We start from the raw sequence: 6,430 nt of genomic DNA on the forward strand, positions 1-6,430 counted from the left end.
AGGTTGAGTAAGGCTTTTCGTTATAATATGACGATTTTTTTCGACAGAAAAAAGACCTTAAGAGCAATATCTAGGTGCGGCCAACTTTAATCAATATAGTAACATACATATGAAGCGGCTACTTATGGGTATAACGGAGCATGCAGGAAGAGTCCCTATTTTACTTCTCCCACGCAAAGATTCTACAATTCCATTATTTAATAAGTGGCGCTGTACTTATCTACGTATACACTTAAGTGAAGAGCGCCGATTGAACCATGTAAACTAATTCTCATTCAGCATTCAGAAAAATTATCTGCAAATGAATGCAACTAACATCAGAAATTTTTTTATTGTTGATTTCTCCGCCTTGATTTTTAAGCTTTTGGCGAGATCAAAAATGTCATAGCTTTATTTTGGGTGTGGTTGCTTTCCTTGGTACAGCAAACGAATGACGCGTCCTAGTTCACCCAGGCGAGCATTTTCTATTGATTTCCAACAGCATCAAAGCTCTCTACTCAAGTCTAATATAACACAGCATCCAGGATTTTCGTCTCGTTAGGGATATCCTTTTATTCTATATTAATTTAGTTCAACATTATGAAGATCGCACAATCATTGCTGTCATCATCATCATCATTAATAAGTATATAAAAAAATAACACAGGTTTTTAAAGAAACTGTAATTATTCTATTTAGCTTGATTTGCGTTCTAAACTATTGAAAGTACAGTACAATGGCGTACACCTTTGAACAAATGAATGCGGACTTAACACATTATGGTTTAGGCGTACTTTTTCAAAACTGTCATATTTAGCGGTGTAGAATAGTTGATGACGGCTGGATTTGGCACGCCTTCGCAGTGTAATTTCCTCCAAATATGGCAATAGCCCACTGGTGAATGACACACATTATATATATATACAATGTAACGGGGAAACAGTTATCTGATTTACTTGCCAATAGTGTACCTAATACTTCCGCAAGAGTCTGTTTTGTGTCTTGCTTGTCGTCCTGGAAGTTTTTCTCCTTGCCCGTAAGAGAATCGAGTGAACAATGAACTTCTTTGAACTAGCTCCTTTCCTTTCTTCAGGCCCACGATCGCTTGGAGCAACTCAATTTGTGCAAGTAAGCTCCACGTCTCCGAGATCCTCATTTAGTTCCACGAGACTACAAAACATGCATTAAAAAAAAAACGTTTACTAGTGATCACAGCATTCTTTATCTCAAGTTTCTGTCAGGCTATAAATATAACAATGTACATACATACATACATACAATCTGTGAATTGCGTAGTTTGACAAAGTCATCCTTTAGATTGATTACCGATAAATTACATACAGATAATGGAACTGTTGTTTTGCTGAGTAAGGCCGATTCGGACAATAACTAGCCGAATTTAGTTTGCAAGAGAAGATCTTCTGTTTTGCAGATATGTTTTTTGCTGGATAAGAAAACTCTTAAGCAACACCTCATAACATCCTCTGTGAACTGAGAAGCCTTCACGCACGAGCGTCCTATACGCCTTACGTCAATATAGGGTCCATTCTGTAGAGCGATAAATTTTTTTCCTGCTACAAGCGAATATTCCTTAGTTAAACGTCATCTAAGGTTCGACAAGAATTCAAGCTTATTCAGGCTTAATTGCCTTTTTTTTCAATTGCAAAAATGCAAACATCTTCTCAGGATGCAGACCTAATAGGAATATCAGGTACTCTAGTTACTGTGCCATATAAACCTCATATGAATAAGCTTGATTCAAGCTAACTGCAATTTTATAATAATTCTGTCTCTTTTACATAAACGCTCTTTAGGATGACTGCCAAAGTACGAATTTACGTCATTTCTTTGGCCGATTCACAGTGACGATTTTAAAACCACAGAATCATCCTGAAAACTAGATTCGACAGAGATTTCTGAAGTTCGACAAGGTGCACAAAAAAAGAACTTGATAATCCAAATCGAAAGTTCATAATCTTGGTTGACTAAATATTCCCTAACCTGAATTTTAAGGGGGTACTTTGAATCGCCTGCTATAGCCACAGTTCTGTGAAGATTAGGCATTCTGCGGCCGTTTACGAACGATACATGCAAATAGCCTTGTACCTTTCCTGGCCCTTTACGGCAGCCACTGCCGCGGACCCGCGTGAACCAGCCTGAGGTGTGGCTACGCTTTTTTTGCCTAAAGGACCACTGAACACTTTGTCCTGACGCAAAAACCATACAGTAAGCTGCCCATTACACCATGTAGAAACGTGCATGCAATGTTTGTTGATTTTTTGTCATTACCTAATAATTCAGGTTTGTATTAGTATTTAGATATTATAACGAGGTAACGTATTTGCCGGTAACCCAACTCCTGGATCCTATGACCTATCGTATCTGTTCGATACGTAATACTACGAATTATTGTATAGGTATGCATACAGTTAAAAAGTAAAATGCCTGTGTTGTATTTCTCTAAACAAGTCGTATTCTTCTTGTAATGCCTACCTGCTTTGAAACAAGATATAACCACTTGTCGATAGAGTCAGCTGCCATTATCTTCATGTTGAACACGACTTGTGAGTGTATCAGATCTTTACGTTCCCATAGAAACAGACCCGTACCCGTACCTGAATATACAATAAGACTACTTATTGGTGTAGATTCTAGTGTAGTAACAGGAATATGTAATAATATAATTTCTTAAGCAGGCAAAGCTCATATTCTAATCTATCATCAAAGGTATCACTGAAGCGCCAGCCTATTCATAACTCACCGTAAATACTATGAATATAGTTTAAAAAAATGTAATGTTGATTTTGGCTCTTTGAATAGCAAATAGATTCTTATTCGAGATGACTTACTTGTGAAATTCTAATTTTACATACAGCAGCCCATTGGATATATTTTGCCAAAATGACTGGACAATATTTATTAAACACTAAATCCGCCTGCAGGATAGTGCACGATTAAATCGCTGCGGTTCCATACTAGAGCTAAATTTAGGCGTTAGCAGATATATCAGCATGATCACTGAATCATCAAAAATTACAAAATACAGACGTAAATTATTGAATTTATAGTACGTTAGCTGAACATATTATGGCATGTATGGTTAGCTAAAACAAAATAATCGGATAGCTAGCAGGGGGTTCGATGGCTATGCACAGAGGCCCAACTGTTAGCACGTGCTCAGTTCTGCAAATATAGTGGTATCCCTTATGAGCCTGTTTCACCGTATTCGTAAGCTCAGCTGTTCGATTCACTCATACTGAGTAAGCAAGTGTTGTAGCTTTTAGACACTCTTAGCTGCGGCGTCCATTAGGAAGTCGCACATCGTATCTGTACCTAAACTAAACACCAACATCTATTGGCCACATATATAGATGATTCCTTCAGTGTCTAAGCTGAGTAGCCGCGATCTGGAGCATATTTGAAAAAGGTCATTACTTCAAACAAAAATCAGATGACAACGTCCCAAACCTTTCTCACATCTACACGCTCCTACAATATATAGATGGCATGTGTACGTGTAATGTCGCACCCTTAAGTATCTATATACTTGTCCGACAGTTAAGCTGCTATATGTTGATATTATATTGATAATAGCTGAAAAAAGCTGTGCTTTAATAACATGCACTCAGGCTATCAATTCACTACACGATCAATTAAAATGGACATTGGACATGGACAATGTCCCTAAAACACACCAGCAGGCTTTATCTGGACATCATACGATAATATAATAGCAAATACAAGTGCACATGCCAACCTGTACAATAACGGCGCCATAGAAATTTGTTGTGGCGTCAGTCTCGGCGCTTGAGCACCCATCACCAGGCGGCCATCATGACAATGGCCGCACCTGTTCCGCATTCGGTTAAAAATACAGTATGAAACCTGGAAATGTGAGAATATCAATGAACACGTAATGAATATAGTGTCTGCTTCTTGTGCTCAGAATATAGCATTGAAAATTTAATAGTAATGCCATAAATATAAGTCATACTGAGTTGTTCACGTTTCGAATATGTTCAGCACATCACAATATGTAACTTACCTTTCAACGACAATACCTTGTACTCGGTGCTAATTCCGGATGTATTTTGGGCTCTGGAGCCACACTATGTCGGTTTAAGCCCAAGTTGAGGTTGTCGTCCATGTTCCATACGTGAAGGTTGCATGGATTTGGTAGGCTATAGCGCATCCAATGTAATCAGTCCCTACAGGATGTCATTAAACGAAATAGAGCACAGATGCTTTATTGTTGTCTGCTTGAAGGTTATGTAATTGATCGTGTTGCTACTCCTATATAAGAAGTTACTATGGCTGCGCCTCGTTACAAATTGTATTTGCTGTGAAATCATGAAGAAACATTTCTCAGAGAAAGCAGAAAAACCGATAGGCGTAGTAAAAGAATAAACACTTTAAAAGAAATGCGTTCGTACCACTAGAAGTAAAGGCCGCACTCTTATAATATACGGATCCTAAAGCAGTAGCCATAAGAACAAACTGAGGCTTAATCAAGATCCTATCAACTATAGCAGTTTATACTATCTAAGAGATGATATTGAATATATGCTACAATATAATTTTCTGTAAACACCATTTACCACCTATTGAGTAGCGCGTGGTTGCCTGAAATTTAGGTCGAAAAATCTCACAAGACTACATCAAACGATATGACAACAGTGCACTATTCCTATAGAAATTATTGTTTTCATTATTAGCAATTTAAGTCTTGAGAAATCTTTGTCCGAGCACCTGACGACAGGATCGAAAGGAGGTAGGCTCTTCCGGTCAATAAAATGCAGCGAAGCCCCCTCGCTCTGCAATAAAGCACAGATTACGTCTAGATGATTGTAGAATGCTGTTCTGTACAATGAACTCCATCCGGATCCCAAGTCCACCCTAATCTAAGAAAATATGACGAGGGACACATATAAACGTTAAGTATTACGCTGTTGCAAACAAACTCGGCGGGTTTTAAAATTGAATAACGAAAGAGATACGCATCGCTATAGGACGAAATTCATTTGCTTAAGATTCCAGCTTTCTAGGAACTTCTGAGTGAAAACCCGTTTAGTTTATTCCAGGAGAAATGAACATTTGGCAAAAAGGCCTTAAGAGAAAGCACCGGACATTAAAAATGCAATCTTTTTTTTAAAAACGAAGAAGAGTATGAAAGACCAAAGAGGAGGTGATCAGATGTTGAGATTTAAGCAAAGAAAATGCATTGTCGCAAAAAACTTTGCACAAAGACGGAGCTTGAAAGTTTAAGGACTTCGTCGAATAAATTGCATCTCGTATGTAACGTGTTATACCATTACAACACAAATGTGGACAATAAGCAAAAAAATGGGTCCTTCGTGAATTGACTGCAGCCTAGTTGGAAATGGTGTACTCCACGCGGAATTCCCGGAATCTCAATCAACTAAAAACTTGTCTGGAGCATACGGTCGCCATGGGCGATCCAAGGTTCAATCTCTACCACCAGCCAAGCCGGAGGGGCCAAGTAAAAAAACTGCGTCAACCTGGAAAAAAATCGTGTTTGATGGCAGTGTCGAGTGAGATCAGATATAAGGTGCTGGTAGCACTCGCAATAGATATCAGAGCCATCTGCTAGAATGAGATACTTGCCCATGGATGGAGACCCATGAATTGTGGGCAAGACTGTTGAAAATACGCACTCTGGTTTCTTAATGGCAACACCGTACCTCAGTTCTCGGCTGGACTAAGCAAAGGCATAAGCAACGTCGGCTTCCGACGTCCGTGTGATTATGAAACTTTTTCTGCTTTCAGAAGTGGAATGAGAGGGCAAGCGTATCCCACTACCAAGACTTCAAAAAGCCATAGACAGAATTACATATGGAGACACGAATAGTAGGCATGTGACTGTTCCCAAGGTGCTGGGAGAACCATGCAAAAAATAAGGAACACATTAAAAAAACATTTCAACCCAACTACCTCAAAACTTAGTCGGCTTCAAAGTTCGCCGGATTTGTGTGTGACAATCTAACGTTACTGTGAACACCACATTTCAACAAACATGGAATTAGTAACAAAATCCGTATCTTTTATTTTATGTAGTTAACATCCAAGTCGTGTTCGGACGCTAATTTACCATGATTCGGATCGACTTTATAAACATCAATAAGCCACTCAACGAGTTCCACATAACCCGATGAGGAAGCACTAGGCATCTAATCGTATAGTGCTCATTTATAGGAATATATCAAAGGAGTCTTATTTACACTGTGATACGAAATGTCTTCCCGTCTATGAAGATTAATTAGTCTGATTCGTACTTGGCTTAGGATCTGCCCCGTCCAAGCTATAGAAGAGAAGTGTGGCAAGCGCACAGGCAATCGCCTGCGCAGTATATTGCGCGGATCCACACAGAAGACTGAAATCTTCTCGACATCCAGCGGGCAACGTCACTGAAGTCTGATAAAAATAAATGTTT

General features: G+C 38.9%; 1 long non-coding RNA gene across 10 annotated transcripts in view; it reads right to left on the reverse strand.

The window, feature by feature from the left end:
* Window positions 1-306: 306 nt before the first annotated feature.
* Window positions 307-6,430, reverse strand: part of LOC111264764 (uncharacterized) — a 17,619-nt gene continuing 11,495 nt past the window's right edge. For 5 of the 10 annotated variants that reach the window (XR_002683063.2, XR_002683064.2, XR_002683058.1 and 2 more), the window contains exons 2-5: window positions 4,025-4,187; window positions 3,737-3,864; window positions 2,473-2,594; window positions 307-1,149 (exon numbers count right to left, since the gene is read on the reverse strand). This is a non-coding gene — a long non-coding RNA (uncharacterized LOC111264764). The other 5 variants (XR_002683059.2, XR_002683062.2, XR_015312795.1 and 2 more) reach the window with 4 other exon arrangements.

Source organism: Varroa jacobsoni, unplaced genomic scaffold, assembly GCF_002532875.2.
Source record: "Varroa jacobsoni isolate VJ856 unplaced genomic scaffold, vjacob_1.0 scaffold_896, whole genome shotgun sequence".
NCBI lineage: Eukaryota > Metazoa > Arthropoda > Arachnida > Mesostigmata > Varroidae > Varroa > Varroa jacobsoni.